Below are 27,958 nucleotides of genomic sequence, written 5' to 3'. Positions count from 1 at the left end.
GTGAGATAATTTACCCCATTCTACCTCTCCCTTTCAAGTTCCTAAAGATCAGGAACCTTATCTCATAGTCATTTTTTTTATTCTCTGAAACTCATAGCCTTAGGCTAGACACAGACCTCCATACCTAATCTATTTACTGATGTCAATTTGCCCATAGCAGCCATGACAGGAACTACCTATTATTACTCACAGTATCTGGCACGTAGTAAGGACTTACTAAGTACATATTGTTCAGTGTTCAAGAAGGTTTGTTGAACCCTTTTCAGGGCTGCTCAGCCACCTTTAGTGTCCATCTGGCATTCAACTCTCACCTGTGGCTCTGAGAAGCTGTACCATACCCAGAGGCCACACCCTGCTAAAACTGTCTCAGCAGGTAGGCTAAACCATATTGAGGGTAACTTCAAACCTGTCGGTGAGTTAGAGGATGTCTGCCTCAAGCATGTGAAGCCTCCCCCCAGCAGAATGGGCAGAGGCGAACAATTTATTCCAACAACCATGAAGTCAGCTCAAGCAGGCACTATAGATCGCTTAGAGCTTAGTCAGACATTGAAGACACCAGGGTCATCCAATGCATCCTGGGCCATCACCAGTCATCTTGACTTTTGTCTTGTCACTGGACTTTGTTGACTCTGGAAGACAGAGTGAGGCTGACTTTGTGCCCTCCCCCTCACTTAAATCCAATGCACGAGGGAGTCAAGATATCACCCCACGACGTCACCAGTCTATTCAAAGACAAAGGACCAATGACAACTTCTTTACTCAGATGTGGTGCATGGGACAAAATCCAGAATCGACAACAGGCTTTCCACACCTAGGAAGGAATGGCACTACACATGATGATGAGTTATCACGGGGGAGATTATTGCAGAGGGCTTTCGGCAAGCTTTTCCTGGAATTTTGCTTGTTTGAGTAGAAAGCAGAAATATTCTGTTTATTTAAGAACATTGCCTCTGAGCCAAAATGAAATGTGCATTATAGAATAGCTCAGCTGACAGCTTAATTCTGAGTAATCAAGGTGCTATTATTCCATTATAATAAAGTGTTATTCTATTATATGCTATTAAAAGTTTGGACCCCAATGACCTAAGGGGGGAAAGACTCACCTCTTTCTACAAAGTAATTGGGACTCATCATTCACTCAGCCCAAGAATCATTGATTTAGAAGAGACTTTGGATACTGGTTAGTCCAATGCCCTCAGTGTACAGATAAAGAAACTAAGACAAATTGAGAAGCATAGTGACCTGCCCAAGGTCACATGGGTAGTAAGCAACAAAGAACTCACCTCTAGTTCTTCCATTTCCAGGACTCTGCATTTTACCTCTTCCTTGGCTCTCACAGATCACAGCCCAACCCCTTACATTTAGAGAAGCCTATCTCTTTACTTGTCTTTTTATATATTTCTTGATTTCTATTTATTCTGTTCTCACTTCCTAGAAAACCATCCCCTGTACTTTTCGCCAAGATTGGCCCATCACTTCCTTCAAGAACCTAGACAAATTCACCTTCCTCCAAAAATGCCTTCCTTGACCAAGAAGTCAGTCAACAAACATTGATTAAGCACTTCCTATGTGTTAATCACTGTGCTGAGGGAAGGCATACAAAGAAAGACAAAACACAGATTCTGCTCCTGAGGATTTCATAGACTATGGGGCAGGGGACAATACATAAATATGTATGTCATATATACAGGATATATACACATATATGTATACAAAATAAATACATGCAAATATGTATTATTCATACTATATATGTATACCTAGTAAATGAAAGGTGAGCTAGTAAATGAAAGGAGGAAGGCATGAAACAGAGGGGTGGAGTGGACTGGGGAAAGACCTCCTGGAGAAGGTGGAATTTGAGCTGAATCTTGAAGAAAACTAGGGAAGTCAGGAGATGGAGGTGCAGAGGAAGAAGATTCTGGGCACGCCGGACAGTCGGTTCAAAGGCTGTTTTGTCTTTTATGTGCATGAAGAAGGCCAATATAGCTGGATCTTAAGAGTTCATGGACAGATTGACTGGAAAAGTAGGAAGAAGGCAGGCTGTAAAGGACTTTAATGCCTTACGAGGATTCTATTTATTTAATTCTAGAGATAATAGGGAGCATGTGGAGCTTATTAGGTTGGGAGTGGGGAGGAGGTGACATAGTCATACCTGTGCTTTAGGAAAATCACTTTGGCAACCTAGTGGAGAATGGATTGGAGTAGAAGAGATTTGAGGCAAAGAGACCAATTAGAGAAATATTGCAGTCATCCAGGCAAGAGGTAATGAGGGCCTGAATTGGGATAGTGGCTATGTGAGGGAAGAGAAATGGACGGATGAGAGATGCTGTCATCCCATGCTCATCAGCCCTTTCAAGTTCAGTCTGCATTGTTTTATTTGCAAATACTACTTTGCATTGATTTGGAGTGAGTGACTATCTTCATATCTAGGTTATAAACTCTCTCCACAATCTGAACCCCAGCATTTAGTACAGTGCTTGGCACATAGTAGGTGCTTAATAAATCTTTACTGACTGATTGTCTATCCTTTCCAGCCTAATTTCCCCTTACACACTCTAGCTTTCTGCCAAGTTGGAATACTAGCTGTCCCACTAACTCAGCATTCTAGCTCCATTTCACCCATTTTATACCCAGTCCTAGAATAAGTCGCCTCCTCAATTCCACCTCTGTTATCTGCATCCTTCTTTAAGGTTCAGCACAGGGGCCACCTCCCTCATGAAGGCTTCCCTGATACCCCTTCCACCAGTCACTAACATTCTCTCCCTCCTCATATTACTTTCTATTGTACTTATGCTATATTTCTCCAGTAGAATATAAACTTCCGAATGTTTCATTTTTGTCTTTGTAATCTCCATGCCTGACCCAGTTCCTTTTGCTTTGAAAGCACTTAGTAAATGCTTTGTTGCCTGGAATTGAAAGAGTGAGGGCTGTCCTCTGCTTCTTATCTGCCTCGGTATCTTATGCAGTAATGAGCGCCCAGCAGGTGTTCAACAAACCCTCACTGAATTAATGCTACTACTACAGACCATTGCTTTGCAAATTTGAGAACAGGAAAAAGGGCATCCTCAGTCAAGTTTTAATACAAAATTCGCCATCTCTCTAATCCCTTGGTCCCCAAAGCACACCATCTTATCAACCATAAATGATGTCAGACAATTGCTATCTTCGGTCCTTCCCTGATTTGTAGGGTTTTCTTTTTTTTTAAGCACTTAGTTTCTCTTAGTTATTTTGTACTTTAGTATTTCAAGTGCCTCAGGAGACTTTGATGCTGGGCACGTTTTTTATTCATATGAATTTTAAAATGCCACCATCCTTTGTGAGAAAAAAAAGATACATACATGTGCTTTTCTTCCATCCCCAGTGGAAATGCTCTCTGTTTTTTATCAGTAATACATGTTCTAGGGTAAAACACCTTTAATATCCGTTCTCAGGCTGAAGGACATATGTAGATTTCATCTTGGTCTTTGAGGCTGTGTCTCTCCAAGTCTGGGAAGTTCTCGGTGTCCCTCGCTACGTCCACTTTCTTGATCATTGTGATCTTCAGAGCGTCATCATGCCTTGAGCCTTCAGCACATCACGAGCACCCAGCTCCTTTGAAGTATTCAGAAAGGACAACTTCTTGGAGAATTCAAAGGTCACCTTGATTTTGCTACTTTAATAAGGCAATAAAAAGTCTGCATGTGAATCAGAAATCTCATCTGAGCTCTGTCCCTGGCATTCTGTGAATGACTTCAGTTAGTCCCTATAAATCTGGTACAGGTCAATGGTACCCACAGGGATTAGCCCAGCTCTATATGAGGTCTATTGTCCACACCTAACCCAGTAGGAAAGGAAGCTAGGTCATCCAGTGCTGAGCTTGGAGTCACTAAGACTCATATTCCTGAGTTCAAACCTGGCTTCAGATACTTACTAATTGTGTGGTCCTGGGCAAGTCACTTATTGCTGTTTGCCTCAGTTTTCTCATCCTTAAAATGAGCTGGAGAAGGAAATGGCAAACCACTCCAGTATCTTTGCCAAGAAAACTCCAAATGGGGTTATGAAAAGTTGGACCCAACTGAAACAGCTGAACAAAAACCCAATAAATAATAACGATACCTCTTAGATCCAGAATCTGGTCATGGTACTTTCTCCATGACCACAGGCAAGTAGCTTCACCTCTCAGCTTCATCTATAAAGTGAAAGGATTGGACAAGATGATCTTAACATTCTATTCCCAATCTTTCAGTTCTGTTCTGTGATCCCATAAAGGTTTTTTTCCTGCATCTCTTGACAAAATCATTAGGTTTAAGATACTGCTTTGCAAGTTCTGAAGTGTTATACAAATGTCAGCCCTTAGAATGATGCTTCTCTGTCTCTGTCTCTCTCTCTCTCTCTCTCTCACTCTCTCTCTCTCTGTCACACACATACTCTCTCTCTCTCTCTCTCTCTCTCTCTCTCTCTCTCTCTCTCTCACACACACACACACACACACACACACACACTCACACCCACCCACACACCTTTGCCTTATTTCACAATCTTAGTACTTGGAATTATTGTTTATTAACCAACACTGCCTAGAAAATGAAACACCAACATACTGAGTTTCTTCTCTTTCTTTTGCCAATTTTTGGTAATTTTAACAATAACAGAGGTAGAGAGAGAGGATGGTTACAGATAGATGCACAGATGATCTGGACTGATAATAAGGATAGAAGAATGGTCAAGAGAAAGAAATGGGCTATTTTACTTGTATATCTCCTCCAAGGGCACAGACTGACAAGGTCTTGGAAACCCTGAAATCTGCAAATATCTTAAATTCTTACTGAAGAAAAATCTATGACCCCAGAGAATGTAGACCTTATGAAACTCACAGAAAAGGCTATTTCAAACCTTCTCTTCTCTCCTCAAGTCTCGCATAGCCCCTCCTTATCCATCCTGCTCAGCTGAAGTCCTTGCCTCATACTTCAGCCCCTCCCCAATCAGGACATTCACTGAGAAGTCTCTCTTCTCTGGCTTCACCCTCACCTCACAATCACTATCCCACCCCCACCCCCTACCCCACCCACCACCCTGCTATCCCTCCTTCCTTCTAGTCTCTGACAAAGAGGTTGTGACCAGGGCCAACTCCTCTACATAGACCCTTGATCACATCTTCTCCAGGAAATTGTCAGCACTGTCAACCGCCACCTCTAATTTTCAACCTTCTCCTATCTATTGATTCCGTCCCAGTTCAATTTCTTCCTCCTATTCAGTTCTGGTCCAAGACTATTGTTTATCTGTAGTATCTGTCCAAAAGAGTTGTACTGAGGGACTAATTTCCTTTGGCTGCACATCCGACTGCATAACATTGTCAAAAGAATTGGCATATGTGTATAATAGTAAGAAATGTTAATTCATTGATAGTTGGAATATACTAGCCAAGTGCATTGGGAAGCTGCTATACACTGTGGGGTAAAAACATGAGAAAGGCTAAGATGTAGGAATAAGCTTAGAAAAAAGATTAACAGAGAAGGAAAGAAGGAAAGTGAGGCTTTAGTCCTGGATAGAGCTGAGGGTTCTGTCAGAGACTGGAAGCTCAGTGTGGTAAATAAAGTGCTAAGTGCGACCTCAATTTCTTCATCTGTAAAATAGGGATAATAACATCCAGGTGGGTTCTGGTAAATGTTTAAATAACTTTTAAATTTAATCTGCACTATTAAATTTTTCTCCATCACTTTCTTAAATCCAGACAGTCAACCAAACGATAAATCAGGTCCCGAGGCATAGTGTTTGCTTGTTTCTTAGCCTGAAACTGGCCCCAGCACCACCTCTCTTATAATATCTATAGTACTCATCTCACTGTGTTGATGTGAGCCTCACACTAGAATATATATGTAAAGCACTTTGCCAACCTTGAAACAATTATTTATTATTATAGGTTCAAATTAAAGTTGGAAGGGACTTTGAAGGTCAGGCAAGCTGACTCTTGATTTTTGCAGATGAAAGAGAATAATCTCTAACTTGTTCAAGGCCAAGCATGCACTAAGTGACAGAGACAGGATTTGAACCGAGGATCCCCGACTCCAAAACCATTATTCTTTCTATGGCATCGACTACTTCTCTAAGGTACTTTCCCTTATCTTTACAGAAATACTTCTTGAGCCACCAGCTGAGTTTTACATCTCCACTCCCAAGGCTCCAAGCACTGTTCGAATACATTGCAGGACCTGACAGTATCTTACTGAACCTTTGAAACCTAATTTGCAAGCTCAGCCCAATGCCTCCGAGCATCCCTTATGAAGAATGTCTGTGAATGAGACTTGTTAGTTGAAAGACTACCCTTACCACTCACCTTGCTCCTGTTTGCCTACAGAAGAAGCTTCCCCATTTGTGAGTGTCTTTGTGCCCGCTGTTTTTACAATAATATTTTTTGGATTCAGTGTTTAGTTTTTCTCTTTGTAGATTCTAGTCAGACAGAAATTGTCTGAACTCAGTGTGAGGGGAAAGGTAGGGGATCTGTAATCTTCCTTAAAATGCGTCTTGGCCAGAACCCCTATCTAATTTGTGTGATGCATTACCCCACCATGTTCTGAAACACCACACTGGCCTCCGCCCCTAATTTATGCAAATTCCAAGCATACTTGGACAGAACCTTTGATATTATAAGATAATTGAGTTTTTTTTGTTTTGTTTTGGATATTGCTTTGTTGGTCTCTCTAAGGAATCAGCAAGTCTAGAAACTTCCTAAAGGTCATCCACACACACACCCCCATCCCATTACCCAGTGTTTGGCTGATCTATCGGTCACGTGTAAGTGCTTTAACATCTTTGAAGATGTTACCTAGGTTCAGCTGCACATTCACAGCTGCATTTCAAAGTGTCATTTTAATCCATTTTATCCTTGTGATAACCTAGAAGTTCTGTTTGTGGGGTGGTTTATTTGGCTCTCTAAGCTTCCTATTTCAGCAAAATCCCAGAAGAGAAAATGCTTTAGGCAGAATGAACCCTGAACTCCTGTCACTGAGATCCTTAATGTAAGTACACTGAATGCAGCCTGCCAGGTTTGACCGAAATCATTAAAAACACATATTCTCTTTAAGTCAAAAATTGAAAAGAATATCCTCTTTTTTTCCCCAAAATGTCATCAGATCTGACCTTGGTGACTCAAAGCATCCAACATTATCTCTATAATGAAATGGAAAGCTACTGATTTGCTTCATTTTGGTTATAAATATTATCATTCTATGCTCAAGATAAACTGGCAAGGACTTGGTCACTAAAAGTTAAGGATGTTATAGTGACACTGTCTTCATCTGATACATGAATATTCATGAATCAGGGTGATAACAACAAATTAACTTTTTTGTTTGAAAAAATAGCATTTATTAAATACATATTATGCACCAAGCAATACGGTTGATCCAATATAGCCCTCACACATGGAAAGAAATATATTTAAACACTGCTTAAAATTAAGAAAATAGTAAAATTTTTTCAAATAACATTTTCCTAACTCCTTTCTCCAAAATATAGGAATCATTAAAAAAAAAAACTTGTTTATTGAATTCAGATTTCCACTCCTACCCTTCCCCCAAAATTGCAATGTATATCTTTCATATGCAACATCCTAGTGATTAAGTTCTTAAATCTCTACTTTTTCCCCTGGATTTCTTCTCTTATTCCTCATCTTTGCCCTTAGCCACTATGACTCCTGTTTAAATCTATCCAGAACAGTTTCTCACAGTTTAATGCTCAGACATCTAAATGTTAAGAAGAAGAAAAAAGACATGGCTACTTGGTTAGTTTGTTCTATTTCTAAATCATTAGTAATAATTGGCTCTAAAATTATTTTAAATCATTATTATTGTTATTATAATTATTTCTATGTAATACACCAGGAAGGGAAATAAAAACAAGGTTGTGGGTATGGGGTGGGTTTTCCCCCTTTCAACAATTTTTATAAAATTATTTTGCTTAAAACATCTCAAACATTGTTTTTACATTTTTTTGTTAGATCCATGTGTATTATATCATGCCATACAGCTTCCCTATTGCCCTACCCCAGTAGACATATCCTACCTGGAATGTACAAGCCAATAGGTGACTCAGTGAATCGAGGCAGCTAGGTGGCTCAGTAGATAGAACTCTGGGCCTGGAGTCAGGAAGATTTGAGTTCAGATCATGTCTCAGCTGTGTGACCCTGGACAAGTCACTTAACCTCTGTCTGCTCCAGTTTTCTCAACTATTAAGTGAGAATATTAATTGCACCTACCTTCCAGTGCTGATGTGAGGGTCAAATGGAAGCATATTTGTAAAATTCTTAGCACATTGACTGGCACATAGTTGATGCTTAATAAATTCTTATTTCCTTCCTTCCTTTCGATACAGGATCAAATTAGTGACATGTCTCTCATTCTTTAATCACATTTTGCCCAGAAAGATCATAGTCTTATAAGTTTATCTGGAATATAGGAGTCATGACCATCATTTTCTAGGAAGAAAGCACCCTTGTTGAATTCAGATCTCTACTCCTAACCTCAAAAGAAAATTACAATGCATATCTTTCATATGCAGCACTTTAATGATTAAGGTCTTAAATCTCTTAAACTCTCTGGCCTCTTAACTTCTTTTAAAAAATTTTATTTATTTATTTGTTTTTAGTTTCCAACATTTACTTCTTTAGATGACATGCATTCTAATATTGGCTATACATGTACAATCACATTAAACATATTTCCACATTAGTTATGTTGTAAAGAAGAATTAGAAACAAAGGGGAAAACCATGAGAAAGAAGAAATTTAAAAAAAAAAAGAAAATAGTATGCCTTGATCTACATCCAGACTCCATATTTCTATGGATGTGGATAGCATTTTCCATCATGAGTCTTTTAGAATTGTCTTAAATCCTTGTATTGCTGAGAAGAGTTAAGTCTGTCAAAGTTGGTCATCACACAATGTTGCTGTTAGTATATACAATGTTTTCCTGTTTCTGCTCACTTCACTAGCATTAGTTCATATTAAGTCTTTCCAGGTTTTTTCTGAGGTCCACCTGCTCATCATTTCTTATAGAACAATAGTATTGCATTGCATTCATATACCACAATTTGTTCAGCCATTCCCCAACTGATGGGCATCCCCTCTATTTCCAATTCTTGGTCTGGCCTCTTTCCTAATCTATAAAGTGAGAGGGTTGGATTTCATGACTTCTAGCTCTAAACCTATGAGAATATTAGTCATGATAGCTGTCTTCAAATTTGTCCTTAGAACACTGGGCAAGTCACTTAACCCTCTTTGCCCAGTTTTCTTTTCTGTAAAATGAGCTAGAGAAGGAAATGGCAAACCATTCCAGTACTCTCCCAAGAAAACACCAAATGGGGTCTCACAGAGTTAGACATGACTGAAACAACTGAAAAATAACAATTTATGCTCCTGAAGTACTCTATTTTTTAATAAACCAATTTTAAGGAATTTTTTCTTGCATAGAACTTTCTGTGATCCTCAACTTCCACTCATTCCAGTCAACAAATGAGCTAAGTACCAATTATATGCAATTATATGTACTGTCCAAGTGCTAGGGCTCCTTATATTCTCCAGGACCAAATATAAAATGTTCAAATCCCACTTCATCATAATTTGTCCTTCAAATACTTGAAAATATTGAACACATTTAGGAAGCCCAAATCTGTCTCTTTGAAACTTTCATCTATTGGTCATGCTTGACCAAGGTGGGCTAGGGGTAAAGGGAAGGGGGACAGTCAAAACTCTCTTCTACATAATATGTAAAAGTGTTTGAAGACAGCTAACATGGTGCCCCAAAGCCTTCCTACTTTCAGGTAAAACATCCATACTTCGTTCAACTGAACCTCATGTTACGCAGCTTCAAGTCCCCTCATCATTGAGGTTGCTGTCCCCTGGATGTGTTCCAATTTGTCCTTCTCAAAATGTGTTGCTCAGAGTTATACACAGAACTCCAGATGTAGTCTGACCAGATCAGAAGCCACTGGGAATATAAAGCCATCTCTTTCAGTCTACTGTACTTCCATTGTTGAGATTCAAAACACTGCTAGCCTTTTTTGGGCTGTTGTTTCACTCTGTTGACTCCTATTAATCTTCAAGTGCACTAAAACACATAAGTTACATAATATATTTCTAGCCAAATTTTCTTCATCCAGTACTTGAGCAGTTGACTTTTTAACTTGTGTGTGTGTGTGTGTGTGTGTGTGTGTGTGTGTGTGTGCGCGCGCGCATCCCTCTTAAATATCAATTTCTTAGATTTGATCCATTGTTCAATACTGGCAAGATCTCTTTGTTTCTAATATGCAATGTATTTGCTAGTACTTCCAGCCTCATGTTATCAAATAAATTTGCTAAGTATGCCATCAATGCTTCATTTAAGTTATTGGTAAGAAAAAGAAATCAACAAAAGATGACCAAGAATAGAGTTCTGGGATCTTCCACTAGCACTAGAAACCAACTACCAAATCCATTAATTAACACTCTTTGGATTCAGGTGTTAAATGAGTTCCCAAATTTTGCTAACTATATTCTCACTAATTTACATTCTTTTGTAAGAATATAAATATATTCTCATGTAGTCCACAATGTTCTATCTTTTGCACAAAGATCTCATGAGGAACTTGGTTAAATGTCTTGCTGAAATCTAAATATAGTATGTCTATAGTATTCCCCAGATCTATAAGTCTAATGACACTAACAAAAGGAAATGAAATACATCTTAAATGAACTCCTGCTGGTCATTGTTCTCCCCTTCTAAGTGCTCACAAATTGCATTTTTAATAATGTACTCTAGAAATTTTCTCGGAATTTAAGTCACCCTCACCAGATTTTACTATGAAAAAAAGCCTCCTTTTTAATTTTTGAAACTAGGACTTTTCCTGTCCCTAACATCTCTCCCACTCATTTAGATCATTTAGCCCAGCTCTCTCATTTTAAAACTGAAAGAATTAAGCCAGAAGAGCATTTGTGTGACATCCATTGTTATCTGATTTATATAATATATAAGGATTCATAAGATTATAGGTTTAGAGATGGAAGAAACCTTACAGATCATTTAGTAGAATGCTCTCATTGTTATAGTTGAGGAGCTAAGTATAGAGAATAACTTGTTCAAAGTCGCACTGGTAGTAGCTGGCAAAGGTGGGATTCCAACCAAGGTCTTCTGATTTCAAATCCAACATATTTCTTCAGTACCATCTTCCAATCGTCTACATGTTTCTCCTTCCACCACTCTATACTGCTGCATGCTGTTCCACTTTTAAGTGCTAGACTCATCAGAGGGGATAACTTCACTCAAACTGAAAAGAGCTCATTGTTGACTATGGTTATTCATTATTCTCCCTTTACACTGCCATGACTAGAAAGGAATGATTAAGAAGGTCTTCTGATGCTGCTAATTGATGGAGTAGGCATGGTTACAAAAGCAATCCTTGGGTTTATAAAATATGGAGTGTGGACAGCGAATAAGATAAAGTGCTTAGAATGATTCAGGCCAATAAGCATTTAGTGAATGCCTGTTATGTACAAAGTTTAGGCTACTCTAAACACAAGTTAAAAGAAAATCATTACTATCCTTCTTTGTCTGCCTTGAGTTTATAAAAGTACTATAGAGCTAAGTGGCAAAAGAAGTATGAACCGAATGGTTAGAACTATCAGCTAAGGATCTTTTGGTTCACCTGCTGGTTTCCTCTTGTGTGACATTTTTCCAGTCTCTGCCATGCAGATCTATCCCACCATGGTTTTATGCCATACTATGTTTCAACTGGACTTAATACATTCTTCAGCTACACAGTGACATTCCTTAAAGCTACCTGGGCAGCCAGGAGACAATACTATTAGCATTCCTCACTCTTGTCCACTTGTTCATTCATGTCCAACTCAACAAGACCCCATGGTCTTTTATTCATGGGGTTTTCTTGGAAAAGATACTGGAGTAGTTTGACATTTTCTTCTCCAATAACTTCTAGTTATCTTCTTTTCTCAGCAAAGACTATTCCACTCATCACTATTATCAAAAGCATACAGCATGTTCCTCTCTGTGTCTAGGGCTGAGCTAGTCATCAAATGAAGCAAGTTAAATAGATATTCTGTGTCATCCTCAGCAAATTCCTAAAAGTAAGGTATGGTGCTGCAAAATATCTTAATGGGAATAACCCCATTGGGAGATGGGTCCTCAGCTTCTCCCCTAAAGGTCTGATCTACAGGGCCACCTGTGTAGACCTGTGCTACACCTATGCAATAGCATGGTCATGTGGGAAAGATTTCTCTACCCGTAGTTGGTCAGTAGTACCTGGCAAGGGGCATTTCTATTGCCTTTTTGCAGTTGCCTGCTCTTAAGAAGGGAAATGGTGGGTCCTTGCCGCAGTGGGGGTTTTCCTTTCACTCTGCTGGTTATCTAGGTGAAACCTCAATCACATCGCTTCCCCTCCATCCAGAAATTGCAGAATTGTGTGTCCCCTTGGCTACCAATAGCTAGGCAAAATGGAGGTCAGTATGTTCTCTGTGGCCTCTTCTCAATGCCACTCTCAGGGGAGTCTAACTTCCTCTCAAAAAGAGAAGCCAAATTTGGCATTCAACAGCATGAAGACTTTACCTTCTTTCTAGCCAACCTAGTTTGTCCTAACAGCTGTAAAGGACAAGAATATTCTCTTACTACCAAGAATAAAAAAGTCAGTCCCTGCCAGCCGTACGGGAAATCAAAGTGGAACTATCAGATTCATAGTCCATAGTACAGAAGCAGAGGTCATTGTAAATAGCTTATCTCATGGCCTATTAAGTGATGAAAAAGCTAGACCAGTTGGCACAGACCCATGTCTCCAAACAAACTAATCTTCAATAAAAAAGTGTGCTATAAGAAATAATAATTTTAATAAAAATGGAAATGATTATTCAGAGCATTAGTTGGGGACTTCTTTAGGCTCCCAGTGCTTCAAAATTCAGTAAATGTGCCATTACTGGGCCATTGAGAAGCAGGAGAAAGGCTGGTGAAACCCTACAAATCAAATAATGTTTGGACCCAGTTTGCAAGAAGAGTGCTTTAAAAAGGATATTCCTCAATTTTCTAGGCTACTGATGTTATCCTTAACATGCTATTATCCATGAACAAAAATAATGCAGCTGGAATGAGAAAGGCTATAGATTGTGAGGGGGGAAGAAACTTGCTGCAAAGATTTTTATGTTGCTCTGATTGGAGAAAGCCCCAGATTAGATCATGCTCCTTCTTCCTCCCCAGCCATTTTCTGCTGCTGGTTGGTCCTCCTATCTCATCTCTCCACACTCCAGTCCCTCCTCCACTGACCATGTGACCACCCTACTCAAGAAAGTCCCTATTATCTTCAGGATCAACTATTAAAGGCTTTGTTGAGCCTTTCAAAGTCCTTCATAACCTGTTCCCTTTCTACCTTTTCATCTTTCTTACACCTAACTTTGCTTCACATACTCTGAGATCCAATGACATTGATCTCTTTGCTGTTCCTGGAAAAAAAAATTCCATCTCCTGACTCTAAGAGCTCTCACTAGATTCCTGGAACACTCCATCGTCATCTCTACCTCCTAGCCCTGGCTTCCTTCAAGTCTCAGCCGAAATCCCACCTTCTGCAAGAAGCCTTCCCCAGTCATCCTTAATGTTAGTGCCTTCCCTCTGAGATCACCCCTAACTTGTTTTATGTATATCTTATATGTACATATTTATTTGCATGTTGACTCCTCCATTATATTGTGAGCTTCTGGAAGGCAGAGACAGGAGGCTGTTTAGTTAGTTTGTTTTTTTTAATTTTTACATTCCCATGGCTTAACACAGTGCATGCCACAGAGTAAGTCCTTAACAAATGCCTTTTGACTTACTGACTCTGCTTTCTACCTCATCCTTTGGGAATTATAAACAAGGCAATACTACACTGCTTCCAGAAAGGGCTTGTTACTCTACTGGCCCATTGTGTCAAAGAGGTCTTGTGACCTTCCTAGACCTTGAATACTACTCCCTCTCTACATATCAATAAAATATCATCTCTCATTGGATTATAATCTCCTAGAAGGCAGGAATTGTTTCATTTTTGTATTTGTATCCATAGCACTTAGCGTGGTGGTAGGTGCATAATAAGCCCTAAGTAAATGTTTTTCATTCATTCATCAAATATCTCTACTAATTGTCTAACATTCAAAATCTATTAGAAACTGATATAAGTTTATAAGACTGAGCCATGGGTCTGTAGATAAGAAGTCAAAGGTTACAAATAATTTTTAAAAGAAGAAATCCAAACTATCCCCAACTATATGAAAAAAATGTTCAGAATCACTCAAGAGAAATGCAAGTTAAAACAACACTAAAGTATCACCTCACATTCATCAAATTGACAAACATTTTAAATGATGGAAATTGTTATTATTTGAACAGTTCTGGAAATATGGATACACTAATCTATTGTTGGTAAAACTGTGAATTTGTCCAGTGCTCCTGGAAATCAATTTGGAATTATAAGAGAAAAGTTACTAGATCATTCATATCCTTTGAGCCTCATTACTGAGCTTATGCTCCCAGAAAGACAACATCAGAAAAAAAGAGACCCCACATGTATCAAAATATTCATAACAATGCTGTTTTTGGCAGATAAAAATGCTAAAAAAAAATAAATCACATATTCAATTGGGAAATGGCTAAACACATTCTATATCTAAATATAATGAAACATTATTACATGAAAAGGATCTAGGAATGTGAATAATTCAGAAAAATATAGGAAGACGTATACAAACTGATTCAAAGTAAAGAAAACAAAAAAAACAATATCCACAATAAATCCAACAATATAAATGGAGACAGCAGAATTAAAATTAAATAAAATGGACAGCATTAGTTCCAGGTGACTGATAATAAACTTCCTTTCTTTTAAAAAATGGTAAAGTATGAGTGGTGCTGTCAATTTTAATTACAATTAATTACAATAATATATAATGCGATTAATCTATTAGACTCTTTTAAAGGGAAGATATAAGGAAGCTCACAGACTTAGTGCTGAAGATGATCTTTCATAGACATCATCTAGTCTGACACCCTTATTTTACAAATAAGGAAACTGAAGATAAGAGAGAGTAACTAATCCAAAGTCACAAAAGTATCAGAGGTAAGATTTGAACACAGATTGTGGCAAAATTTGACCTCTGATTCCAGACTGAGAGCTCATTTCCCCTGAAACATGTTGATTTTACTATAGAAATTCGTTGTTATATTAAAAACACACTATATCCAAAAAATGTTAATAGGGAAATGATATTTTTATTAGAAAGAGTCTGGAGTGGAGATATAACCTACCTTGCAAAAGAGACCCAGCATCTAATGCTGTGCTCTCTTATATTGTAGGCACTTAAATATTTTTGTACTCTATTGAAAACCCATAGCTCATCTAAAGCAAAAGCAAAGTCAATTCTACCACACTTATATAACTCTCGTATTGGTTAGAAAAAAGATCTCAGGTCTAAAACTGTCCTAAAATTGTTCTTGGTAGATAGCAGAACAGGGAACAGGCTGGGAAGCACAGGGAAGAGGAGCCTGGATAGAGACAACATGAAACCTATGCAGTATATTCATGATGGAGATTTTGCTTATATAAGTATCTTAAGGGTCACAAAAATCCTAACAAAACCTCCATATGATGATATTTAAATTTCAAAATGCTAGGCAATTTCACTAGATCTCTCCCATCCTGGGCATCAAGAAATACATAGGAGGTTGAGGGAGGGAAAATGAATCAGATTCACCTGGTCAATCATTTTTATAAAATGGAATTATGGATACTGTGTATCTCTGTCCCACGGAGTGCAGGCTGTTGTTTGGCCAAAGCAGATAAGCAGTTCTTATTAGGACCACAAATGGATATATACACCAAAGCTTTTGTGCATCAGTGTGTGTTGGAATTGGCCAACCCAACGTAAAGCTACTTTCAGGGGCTATAGGCAAACAAAAAAAAAGAGCACAGTTGAATTCTCAGAATTGCAACATAAGGGAAAAAAACCCCCCCCCCAAATATTAGAGGAGTACAATCCTTCCACAAGAATATTAAGTGGCTTCGGATGGCTGTCAAGCATGCCAAAGGAGGAAGCTTCGTGCTTGTCAATTAAAAGCTCCTGTCCCATAACCAGCATGCAAAATTGGCCTCAAACAAAAAATAAACCAAATAATTGAACCTGAAAAGTGCCAGCTCTAAGAGAAGGATTAGGAGAAAGGAGGGAGAAAAGCTGGAGAAAGCATTGCCAATGTAAATCAAAATTGCCTTTGGCTCTCTGGCCTTTTTGAGGTTCAAAGTAGGGACTAAAACAGATGTTGTGCCTTCTATTTTCCAATAACCTCTTCCTTAAAGCAACTGGCTTGGCTAAAACCTTAGTGCTACCTCCAGGGAAACCTAGGGGCCCCCAGAGAAGCGAAGGGTGGGCACAGGCTAAAGAGGACAGTTATGATGGATAGGATCGGGTGTTGGTATTGTCATTGTCGTCTTTGTCGTCATCGTTGTTGCTGCTTTTCCTGTTGCGCTTCCTGTTACCATTATTGCTCTGGAAAGAACACAATTGACTCCCCTCTTGGATCTTTAAGCCATGGTTGATAGAATGATAGGGAGGCTGAACCTGACTCGATACAGATTACTGCTTCAAAGACACGTGGGTTTTTTTTAAGTACTGCCAACTTAATAGTCATCAATAAAAACAATCAAACGTACAAGAAGAATTAAGCCCCGTGCAACCCCCTTTGCATTTAGGAAAACAAAGCCAAGTGAATTCACAACAAAGAAAAGAAAATGCTTTTGCTTTCCATCCTCTTCTTGATATGCCTGAAGTTCTTCTATCTCTGGCTTTGTTTTCTTGGAGAGAAGTATTTAATAGGGTCTTACAAGCCCAAGGACTTGCAGGGAAATTTCTAGCTCAGTGCAAACATGCAAATCCATCAAAAATCAGTTCTAGAAATTGCATAAATCATTCTTAATAGCAAGCATTCCTGAAAATGGGGTGGGATTAGGTTATTAAGCCCTATTCTACGTTACCCAGCGTACCCTGACATGAGGCCACACAGCAGAGAGAGAGAGAGAGAGAGCCAGCCAATGTGTTATGGACCCCTTTGACAATGTGTATCTGTATAGACTATGTATACATATAGAATAATGTTTTTAATGAATAAAATAAAATGTATAAGATTACAAAAACATTGAAAATGAATAAAATAAGATATACGATTAAAAAAAACAGTTATATTGAAATAGTTATCAAAATTCTTTTTAAAAAGTTCAAATACCCCAGATTAAGAAACTCTACTCTAATGTGTCGCCCAGGGGAGAAAAAGAGTTGAATGGGAGAGGCTCATTCCTGTGGGATTTCATCCTGTCCTTTCTGCTCCTGTTAGTCTAGTCTCTCTTACTTATGTGTGTCTACAGTCGGTTCTTTAGCTGTTCCTGAAGATTGGAGGCAAAATAATGAACCTTGTGAATTCTACAATCTTTGTTAGATCTGAGGGATGTTTGGAAGCACTTCCTATTGACAAAGGAGAAGTTGGATTGGAATCAGGATGATCCAACCCTGTTAACAGAAAGCCACCGCCTTCTCAGTCTAGTCATATGACCTATTGTTGGCCCCTTTTCTAAGATTTCGCATGATCCAATCGAAGAAAGAGTGTCTCTGTCACACACACTCACACACACACACACACACACACAAATACACACATTTTAAATAGCTAGAAGGTAATGAATGAACTGTCAGAGGAAAATTACATTATTACCAAGGATAGCTAAGAGGGCTGGCTGCTAACTGTGAGTGTTGTGTGTGTGTGTGTGTGTGTGTGTGTGTGTGTCCCATATGATCCAAAATAATCTCAACAAGCAATAAAATACAACCCAAGCTTTATCAGCACAAGTTAAGGTATCAGGATTTAACATTCCAATAATTCTATTCTCTAGTATGACAACTAGGCATAGAATGTAGTCTAGACATTGCCTGCTTTACACACAGAATAGGGAGAGGTGGGCTAATACTACATGTTCATTGGAAGACAGAGCCAATTAAAACAAAAGAAGCAAACACTAAGGGTAAGAGGCAGGTTCCAATCAGCATTTGGCTTCTAGGAGTAGTGTGGTATTATTGTCATCTCTTTATGTTTGGGTTTACAAGGTCAATGCTCAAGGGACCATTTGGAAAGAAAAATGGGAACAAAAGAGCATTGCAACAGGCTTATTAACACCTTGTTAAAAATGAGTCAGCTATGATGGTGCTTGGGAGTTCCTTGGAAAGTGGTGTTTCTTTCCCCCTTAAATTCATATAAACCTGATGTGTTCATTAATGTAGCTAATTTTCACTGAAAAACTCCCTTTCACTCTACAAACAAATATCAGTACTTACTCTACAACTGACAGCCTAAGAGAGTTGCCTGGGACATTTGTGAGGGTCACCTGGCCAGTACGTGTCAGAGACAGGACTTCAACCTATCTCTCCTTGACCCTGAAGGTCAGCTCTCTAGCCACTAAGCCACATTTCCTCTAAATCCATATGTTCCCTGAAAAGTCTGGGTATGAGAGACTCTTTTACAAAGACCTCAGAAATCTCTAATATAATTCAGAAGCACTGCAACCCAATGAATAGGAGTTATCAGCCCTATAGACATGTGCGATTCATGGCTTATGTTGTGGGGCATATGTCACACAAGAAACAGGACTCACTCATTTCTGTTCCATTGAGAAATGCTCAGTTTCACAAAATGTGTAACGAGCTCCACTTCTATAATCCTGCTCCCACTCCCATAACCTCAAGGCTTCTTTCTAAAATGTGATTTCCCCAGATGAGCTATAATTTTTTTAGCATGGTATGACAGATAGGATATTAGAACTAGAATCAGAAAGACCCTAGGTTCAAATTTTCCTTAAGATGTCTACTAACTGTGTGGCCCTGGGCAAGTCACTTACCCTCTCTGGGTCTTGGTTTTCCCATTTATAAAATGAAAGGATTGAACTAGATGAGCTCTAAGGAGTCTTCCAGCTCTAAATCTGAGTCTTGCAACCCCACCACATGCTAGGATGCTGAATAGACTATCATAGGTGACACTTCCCATCCACCAGAGCCTTGAACTCTAGGCTTGCTTACAAAATTAGCTTAAAAAATAAATGTAGCTGAAGTTGTAGCTGTGATTTAAGGGATACTGCAAAGCCTCCAAATTTCTCCCCAATAGTCTTCCAAGGCATTACCCATATCTACAATTTGATCTGAAACTTCTATAATTAGGGTCACTCTCTCAGGTTAGAAAGCAAAGGTAGGAACACTGTCTTATAAAAATTATTGTTAAAATTCTCATTTTACCTAGAAGGGGAGGAAGGCGCTCTGAAGTACTCCCTTCAGCACATGGAATGCATTAGTTTTTAGTTTTAGTTAATTTTCACTTGGAAGGCACAAAGAGCTTAGTCCATGGGGAAAATTTTTGGAGGGATAAAGGTGAAACATGGCAGCAAGAAGTCCTTGGTTTCTTGAGTTGATTCTTGAAGGAAACTAAGGATTCCTAGAGGTGAAAGTGAGAACAGAGCTCATTGCACCGATGGAGTATAACCTCTACAAAAGCATAGAAATCGGAGAAGGAATGAGTAGGGAAACCGCAAGTAATCCAGTTTGACTGGAATATAGAGTATGGGAAGGGGATGAAATAGGCAATAAAGCCTGGAAATGTATCCAGATTGGGAAAGACTTTAAATGCAAAGTAGAAAAATTTGTATTCTATTTTCCTAGTGGCAATAGGGAGCTACTAGAATTTCCTGAGCAGCATAGTGACAGACCTGTGCTTTGGGAAAAAAAACAATTCACTAACTTAGATCTCTAGCAAAAAACCATGGTACTACTTAGTAGTAGTGCCGAAAAGTGGACAGAAGAGTCAGTTTCAAGATACACAATTGCTCACCAGCTGAAGTAGTTTACATTATTATTTGGGCTCTATTTTGTTTGAATGGCTTTTGCTAAGTAATTGCTGGGCTTGTGAAATCAAAGGAGTCACCATGCAATGCAATTAACATCCTTCCCACTCTCTCCAAGAACCACCAATCAGAATGCTTCTCCTTCAGACATTTGTGACTCCAGCAACACTAGCTACCTCGGCAAAGAATGTTTCATCAAAAATGTACAACCTTATGAAAAATGGAAATGTGCGAGGTTGGGTTTAGCTCCTCAGCTGGAGTAATGTCATCACATGTCTACTCTGTGCAATGTACTTTCATGATTTTGATTTTATTTTTGGCCAAAGCCATAGCAATTTCAAAGCATCTCAGAACTGTGCTTTCTCTGAAGTAAGTACTTTTGATTTTCATCTGTCATTGTCCCTCTCTGTGATGATGTTGCAAGCTCCTACCCTGGATGAGTAGCATCCCTGAGTCTTTTTTTTTCTTCTGTTCAGTGAAACATAAATCCAGTTGGAAAAATAAATCTGAAATAACATGCTTCTATTTTTATAAGCCTATATGATTATGACATGCTAGAAATGTCATTATAATTGCACAAACAAGTTATTTCAACAATCCTCACAACTGAAGCTATTTATAGACCATTTCAATATATATATATAGGAAAGGAACTAGCTCTTGTGAAGAGCTTGCAAATGTTTGTGCTGTATCTCTACGCGGCACCTATAGCCACTTCGGTGATCTAGGGCACCCTGTGAGTAAGTGTGTCCTGCCATTAAAACATGGACCCCAGTGAGTCTTTATTCAAAATAAAGGCCATAGTCATAAATAAAAGTAAGCATTTGAAGTAATTATGATTTGGCATTTACTGAGCCAATACTCCCAGTGTGTAAGGTACTGTTTTAAAAAAATCTCAGCAGCTATCTTGCCGTCCTTCATGGCTAGAGACTGATTGCCCAGGGGGGAGAGACCCTGCCGGCACAGAGGGGGAAAGTGACAAGAGAATAATGTTCAGGTCAGGAAAAAAATATCCCTTATCCAAGATCATTTGTAGACCATTAAAACTGGAGGGAAATACAATCCGTTATGATGCTTCATGCTCACTTTTCACATTTCATCTTGAGCAAGGGAAGCAAGCTGGCTGGGGCTGCTTATTTGTTATTGGTTTTCTGCTTTTTTATTTTTAGTCTCTTTCATTTTATGGCTTTTATATAGCTTTGCTTAACAAAGCTGTAAATTCAGAGATGAAATAAATTTCACAGTGGCACTTTAACCTCCACTGCTAGGATGCATTTGCAGAAACTTCAGCTCAGTTCTGGGATTTCAGAGAGGGGCGGGGTTCAAAGAGGAGGGAAAGGCATTGGAACCCAAGTAGTTCCTGTAGAAATCCCAATTTGCTCCCAAACTAGCAGTGCCTTCCTGTATTGGTAAATGCAACTTTCTTCTTGGGGAGTTGATTATAGTTGACAGTACTGTCATGTGGAGGGCAGTAGGTCAATAGCTTAACATCTCAGCTGGGGAACATGATCAGGCTTCACTCAATGACATCCTAGCTAGCAGGCTGTGAGCAGGAATTGGTAGGTGATGACAATACCATATATAATGTTCTCTGTTAACAAGAAATGCCCATTCTTTTTTCTAATCCCCTTTTGAATACCAGGTCTGCCCTTCTTTTATCATCAAGTACTCATCCCTGTTGCTTTCTGGACTGAACACAGAACCTGAATTTTCCTATAGTCATGTTTCTGGTACACAGTGTTATCTCAGATCTACAGTGGGGCATGTGTATGTAGGGAGAGGGAATTAATAGACTGCCATTATGTGGAGAGAGCAGGTCAGGGGAATGTCGGCTGCTTGAGTTAATGTAGGGCACAGGGCTGAACAGCTATGACAATCTCTCAAGTGACCAGAAAGCAATCTGCAACCTCACCTCATGGAAAGTACAGAACCAGAGCAGAAAGATGCCTTAAAGGCAGAGGACAAAGATTTATGCTGGTAAACGGCTGGTTGTTTTCTGTGCTCCATGTGAAGAGCTAAGGAAAGAAAACAAAAAGAACCTCTCCCCTAATTTTCCCCCCTCAGAAAAAAAAAAACCAACCCCAATAACATGTGTGCTGCAGGGATTACAGCCATGGTTCCATTTGGAACGGATGAACACGTGTTAATCATTAGAATTTGAAACCAATCCCAGAGTATGTTGCATTATAGTTACATTCATGAACACTGAAATCTTTCTTTGACAATGGGCATCAATGCTGAGACGAAGACAAAAGCCACTCCCCGAATATTGTGGAGCCCAGGGATGGGTTTAGGAGGACAAGATGATGTCTCGGGGCGCCTTTAAGGAAAGACAGATGCATTTTCCTCTGAGCCAGCAAGATGCTCCCTGGCACGCAATGAACAGCCTTTGTAAGGCTTGGTGAGGGCTCTCCAGATGGATGCTGAGAATAAGACACCAAGCGTAACAACACACTAGTTGGACAGCTACCTGACAAGCATTGGGAGCCGCTTATAGAAAGGGCTCCTTCATTAAGCTAATAATACACCAGCTTATGTGGTTAACTAAAGCCAAGGGGCTGAAGATAATTTTACAAAAAGGAGAAATTTTAGCTGCCATGGCAACCTGGACAACTACAGATCTTCTGAATGTGACAAGATTCCAGTCTGAATTATACAAAGTCACCATAAGCCCAGAAAGCAAAGTGGATTTAATTAGTTGGTTAAGTCTGAGAGAGCATAGAATGGATAGCAGTACTGTGTCCTTTATTCTCTTTCCAAACCATCACAGTATCATTATGTTGATCATTCCCAGGGAAGAAAGACTTTTTGAGCTAGAGTGCCTAATTGTAGAACAGAGGTTACGGTACTAAGTCACAAAATTCAAATTCCCTCAAGACTTAAAACTAGGCCTGAGTGTTTTGAGTTTGTATTATATAGCCATTCTCTATCTCATTGGCTGCTCTTTAGTCTAGTTTCTATGCCATGCTCACCCCACCCCAAAAAAAAAAAACCCCTCACCTTCCCAGTTATAAATGGTAAACTCACCTCTTTCTAACTTTCAGAGTGTGTCAAAGGTATCCTTTTACAGAAGGGCTAGTTTTTCTTCTGCTCTGGTACTAAGCCATAGTAAATAATTTCCTGTTATACTAACTCCCTTCCTCCATGTTCATAACCTTCGGGTTATATCATGGGATGAACTCAGCTCCCTGCTTTCCTTGGTAATGCCTTCATTAATAACTGCTACTGTATTCCTGTGTCCTCGGTTCCACTATGCCTCACAACGTCATAATTCACATAGACCCTAGCTGTTTGAATGCTATAATTAACACTTTCTAGCTGTTGAATGGGAAGGTGCCTGGAGAAGAATCTGCCCCTCCCCCACATGCAGGACTGTACCCTAATGGGTCACAGGGTTGAAGGGATAACTTTCTTTCTCTGAACAGAGGAGGATTTTTGGAGCACAGGAGCCATATGGATTAGCCTGAGGGAGATGGCTTTTTGATCATTTGAAAAAAGACCCCACACACCTTCCAAATAGAGTATAGCACCAGCAGAGCTTCCAAAGGGAGGCTGAATCATGAACTATTAAGTTAGCAGTGAACCCTGGAATTCTGGGACCTTGTTTGACCAGAAAATAGACTCAAATTTTGGCCTCTTGACCTCTTTTCCTGTCTCTTTCTTTCAAGTGACAAAAAAAATAGTCACCTTGGGCTGTCACTGCTGTGGTTCCTTCCCCCTGAAATCACCCAAAAGGTAGCCCCACATTGAGGCTCCCGCCTTCCTGGGTAGCTTCCAGGAAGTTGCAAAGCCCAGCCTCATTCTTCTTCCTGGATTTGAACAATGCCAATTCCCCTCTTCGCCTGGGGTCATCTCCCTTATCTCCCTTCTTGGAAAATCCACATACCCTTAGGCATGTACACTGCTGAGCTGAGGAAAGCTATTGATCTATTAATAAATGTGCATATCAAATGTTAATTTAGAATTATGGCTAAAGATTCTATTCTCATTACAGAGAAGTGATTTTTAATAGATTGGTCAATTCCTTAATAACCTTAAAATGACCCCAGAGTTAATATTCTGATGGTTCCTATTAAATACATCTCTCTAGCACAGTATTATGTAATGTCTTTCCTTGAGGGCAAGGGCTGTCTTTTGCCTCTTTTTGTATCCCCAGGGCTAAGCATAATGCCTGGTGCATAGTAAACATTTAATAAATTTTTATGGATTGATTTATTTCTTTGTGGGCTTCAATTTTGAAGGCTTGCTAAGATCAAGACACAATGATCCCAAAAGCATGGACATTCTAATCCAACATATTTAGAAATAAAGCAGGCACAAGAGCTGGTGGAAACTGGATGGGTTACCCCTCTTCCGCTAGGTGTCATAACATTTACCTTTGACTCTTCTTCTCTCACCTTTCAGATCTAATCAATTGCCAGATCCTGTCAATTTCACCCCCATAACATCTCTGGAGCCTCTTTACTCTGTATTTCCATTGCCATCACACTTGTATTAGCCCTAGTTCCAAACCAACTGCAGTATTGCAATAACCTCTCAATGCTCCTGCCCCGTTGGGATTTCAAAACCCTCCTTGGCATTATAACCTGGCACCAGTCAGCAAAAAGCATTTTTTCATTTACTATGTGCCAGGGACTGTGCTAAGTGCTGATAATACAAACATGAGTAGAAAGAATGACAGTCCCTGTCCTCAATGAGCTTAGATTCTAGCAAAAGAAGACAACACATAAAAGGAAGCTGAAAGTCAGGATGTGTTGGGGAATGGGGGTGGGGACAAAGTAACCCAGTGTGGATCATCTCAGAGAAAGTCTAGGTGCTATCTGGAGCAGGACAAATCATGGCTGCTTAGACACCCTCCTTAAATGGAGGTTCTGGGAGGAACCATTCAATCTGAAGGAAAGGTTACAGGGGCTAATGGTGCTTCCGGAGTGAGGCTTCTGGATGAAGAGTTGGGACATGGTAGAGGAAGTCCAGAATGCACCTGGAGAAGAACAAGCAACACCCTAACTTGAACATAGTAGGTGCTCAACAAAAATGTGTAGAACCATTCGTCAAAAAGCATTTATGAAGCACCTACCATACACAAAGCAGTACCCTCTATGTGAAGCCTTTCCTGGTGTCCAAAGTAACTAGGCTCTCCATCTACCCTCCAGTTATATTGTATCTACCTCTATATCGTCATATTGTCTCCTGTCATAGAATATAAACTTCTTAATAGTCTGGATTGTTCCATTCTTAGTATTTGTATCCCCAAGTAGAAGCTTCATAAAAATTGATTGATTGATTAATTATTGATTAATCAATAGGTGCTGGGTATGAAAAGACAAGAGTAAGATAGTCCCTGCCCTCAAGGAGCTTCTATTCTATTGGGAGGGATAACATGTTTTGTGCACATATACTATATTATATATGTATGTATATACATACATATATACTATATGTTATATATACACATGTGTGTATGTGCTACATGTAGATACATAGTATATATACAGCATACACATATACATACACAATATGTACAAAATTTGGGTAATTGGGGGGAGAGGGAGGAGAGACTAGCAGTTTGGGGTATCCAGAAAGGTTTAATGTTGAAGGTGGTATCTCAGCTGTGCTGTGAAGGAAATCAAGGTTTCTAAGAGGCAGAGATGAGAAGACATATGTGTTCTAGGCATAGGGAAAAGTCAGTGAAAAGGCACAAAGACAAAGGATCATTAGGTTTGATGAACCATAGATTGCAGTGTCTGAGGAGAGTAATTTGTAATGAGGCTGAAAAGTAGGTTGGAACAACTGAATGAAGAAACTGAATTGTGTCCCCCACAATTCCTTGTCCAGTGCCTTATATAGGGCCGCTATGAAAGAAATATTTCTGAATGACTGCAGCAATGAAGGCAGCATGATTTTCAGAGACTACTTACTCACATAGGGTGAATTCAAGAGAAATGGCTCACTTTGCCCAGATTGTTAGAACCCTCATGTCTTGGAGTAAATGAATGAGCTCTTCCTTCTAGCAGCTAATGTATATCACAGTTTGCTTCCCAACTCATAGAATTTGGAGAAATGGTGCTAATGGGCAAGTGATCTATTTAGCTTCTCTTACCCTCAATTTCCTCATCTGTAAAACAAGTGGTTATAGTACATAATTTCCAAAATTTCTCCCAGCCCTAAAAGTCTATGACTGTGTGAGTATGGAAAACTCACCACTCTTTCACCTCCTTCAGAAACAGTCTGCCCTGCTTAAGTCCATTGTGCTGGCTCCCAGAAACACAGAAATTGGTTAATAAGCTGTTCAGGTGGTAAGGAGATAGACTATCCTAGGGATAGTTTTGAGCCTAACCTCTCATGAAAAGCGTCACATTCCCAGAATCTTCCACATCAAAGACTCTGGAGCTGTTATCATTAGACTTTGATCAAGCATCCCACAGAGTTCATGGCACTGGATTAGGTGCTATGTGACATATAATGATTAGGTTTAGAGGTGGTCCCAGCCCACAGGGAGCTAACAAACTAGTGAAGCGATGAGCTAGACAAAAACACAGATACAATATCTCACAAGACAATATTCTGTATGTATACTCTACATGAATTAAAAGTAGACCATCAATAAATGTTTCTATACCTGGGGATTAGTTTAGGGGATATTTTTGGGATAATTTTCTGGGATAGATTAAGGGAATTATTTAAACATTTTGGGGATAATTAGTTTTGGGATAGATTAAAGGGGTTATTTAAGGAAAATTTCATAGAAGAAATAAGTTTTAAGGAGCATGACTATAACTATAATTGGCACCTACTATCCACTGGCATTTTAGAGTTCCCAAAGCACTTTGTATGAATCATATTGTTCTTCACAATATTTTTGTGAATTAGGTACTAATGGCATTATTATCCTCATTTTGCAAATGAGTAAACTGAGTCTTAAAGAGGTTGACTGGTTTGTCTATGGTCACATAGTACTTATTGCAGGCAAGATTTGAATCAGGTTTCTTCTGATTTTTATTTCACCAACATCATGGAGTAGTGAATGGAGGACTGGACTGGGACTTAGGAAGACCTAGGTTCAAATTCTGCCTCAGATATTTACTAACTTTGTGACTCTGGGCAATTCTCTTGGTCTCAGTTTCTCATATGAAAAGGAGTTGGATTTGGAGGTTGATAAGGACCCTCCAGCTCTATATTGATGAACCTATCACCCCATGCTCCCTGCTGCTGATTACTGGAACATGACTCATGACGTCCTTTGGCCAAAAGTAATCAAAGTTAACCTGACCCAGTAACTGTTAGCGTCACTAGTGACACTGTTTAGTGATATATACATGAAATGCAGTCTGGATACTATGTACTGAAACATAGAAAATTAAATTTTTCTGATCTTTAAAGCCACTGTTCAATAGGAGGCAAATATGGCCCAATTATGAATGTAGTAGGGAAATGTAGCCCAATTTTGAGTTTTGCAAACTACTCCCTTTTTAAGAACTCTAAAATCTTGGCTAGGGTGTGCCCATTATTTTTATTAATTTGTTTTTAACAATGCCCAGGAAGCACTGCCTCTCCTCCTTTCCACGCTCACTGTTGGTGCTCCCTTCAAAATCCTGAGGACGTCTGTACAGAGAAGAATTCTACAGGAACACAGAGGGAGACTGTCTTTGGGTTAGCCATACTAAACACCTCCTCTCATTAGGCCCTTTCAAAGGTCTAATGTTAAATACATGTTAAATACTTGTGTATGTGTTTGGATTTTCTGTGATTTTTTAATAACTTCAAGCTTGAAAAGACCTGGGAAGATTTCTAACACAACTTCCTTGCCAATACATAAATTTCTTCTACCACATCCCAACAGCTGATCCTCCAGGCTCTGCTTGAATACTTCCAGTTACAAGAAATTCACTACTTTAAAAAGCAGTCCACTGTTGAGTAGCTCTACTTGTTATGAAAATCTTTGTAATCTACTTATTCAAATAGAGTCATCCCTACTTGATATAACAAAAGTGCCCACCCATCAAATTCATAATTAATATTCTAATGCCCACTGTTTTCAATTTTATTGAAA

Source organism: Phascolarctos cinereus, unplaced genomic scaffold (genome assembly GCF_003287225.1).
Source record: "Phascolarctos cinereus isolate Bilbo 61053 unplaced genomic scaffold, phaCin_HiC Scaffold_1;HRSCAF=81, whole genome shotgun sequence".
NCBI classification, from domain to species: Eukaryota; Metazoa; Chordata; class Mammalia; order Diprotodontia; family Phascolarctidae; genus Phascolarctos; species Phascolarctos cinereus.
The sequence above is the reverse complement of the archived record's forward strand: the minus strand, read 5'-3'. Positions refer to the sequence as shown.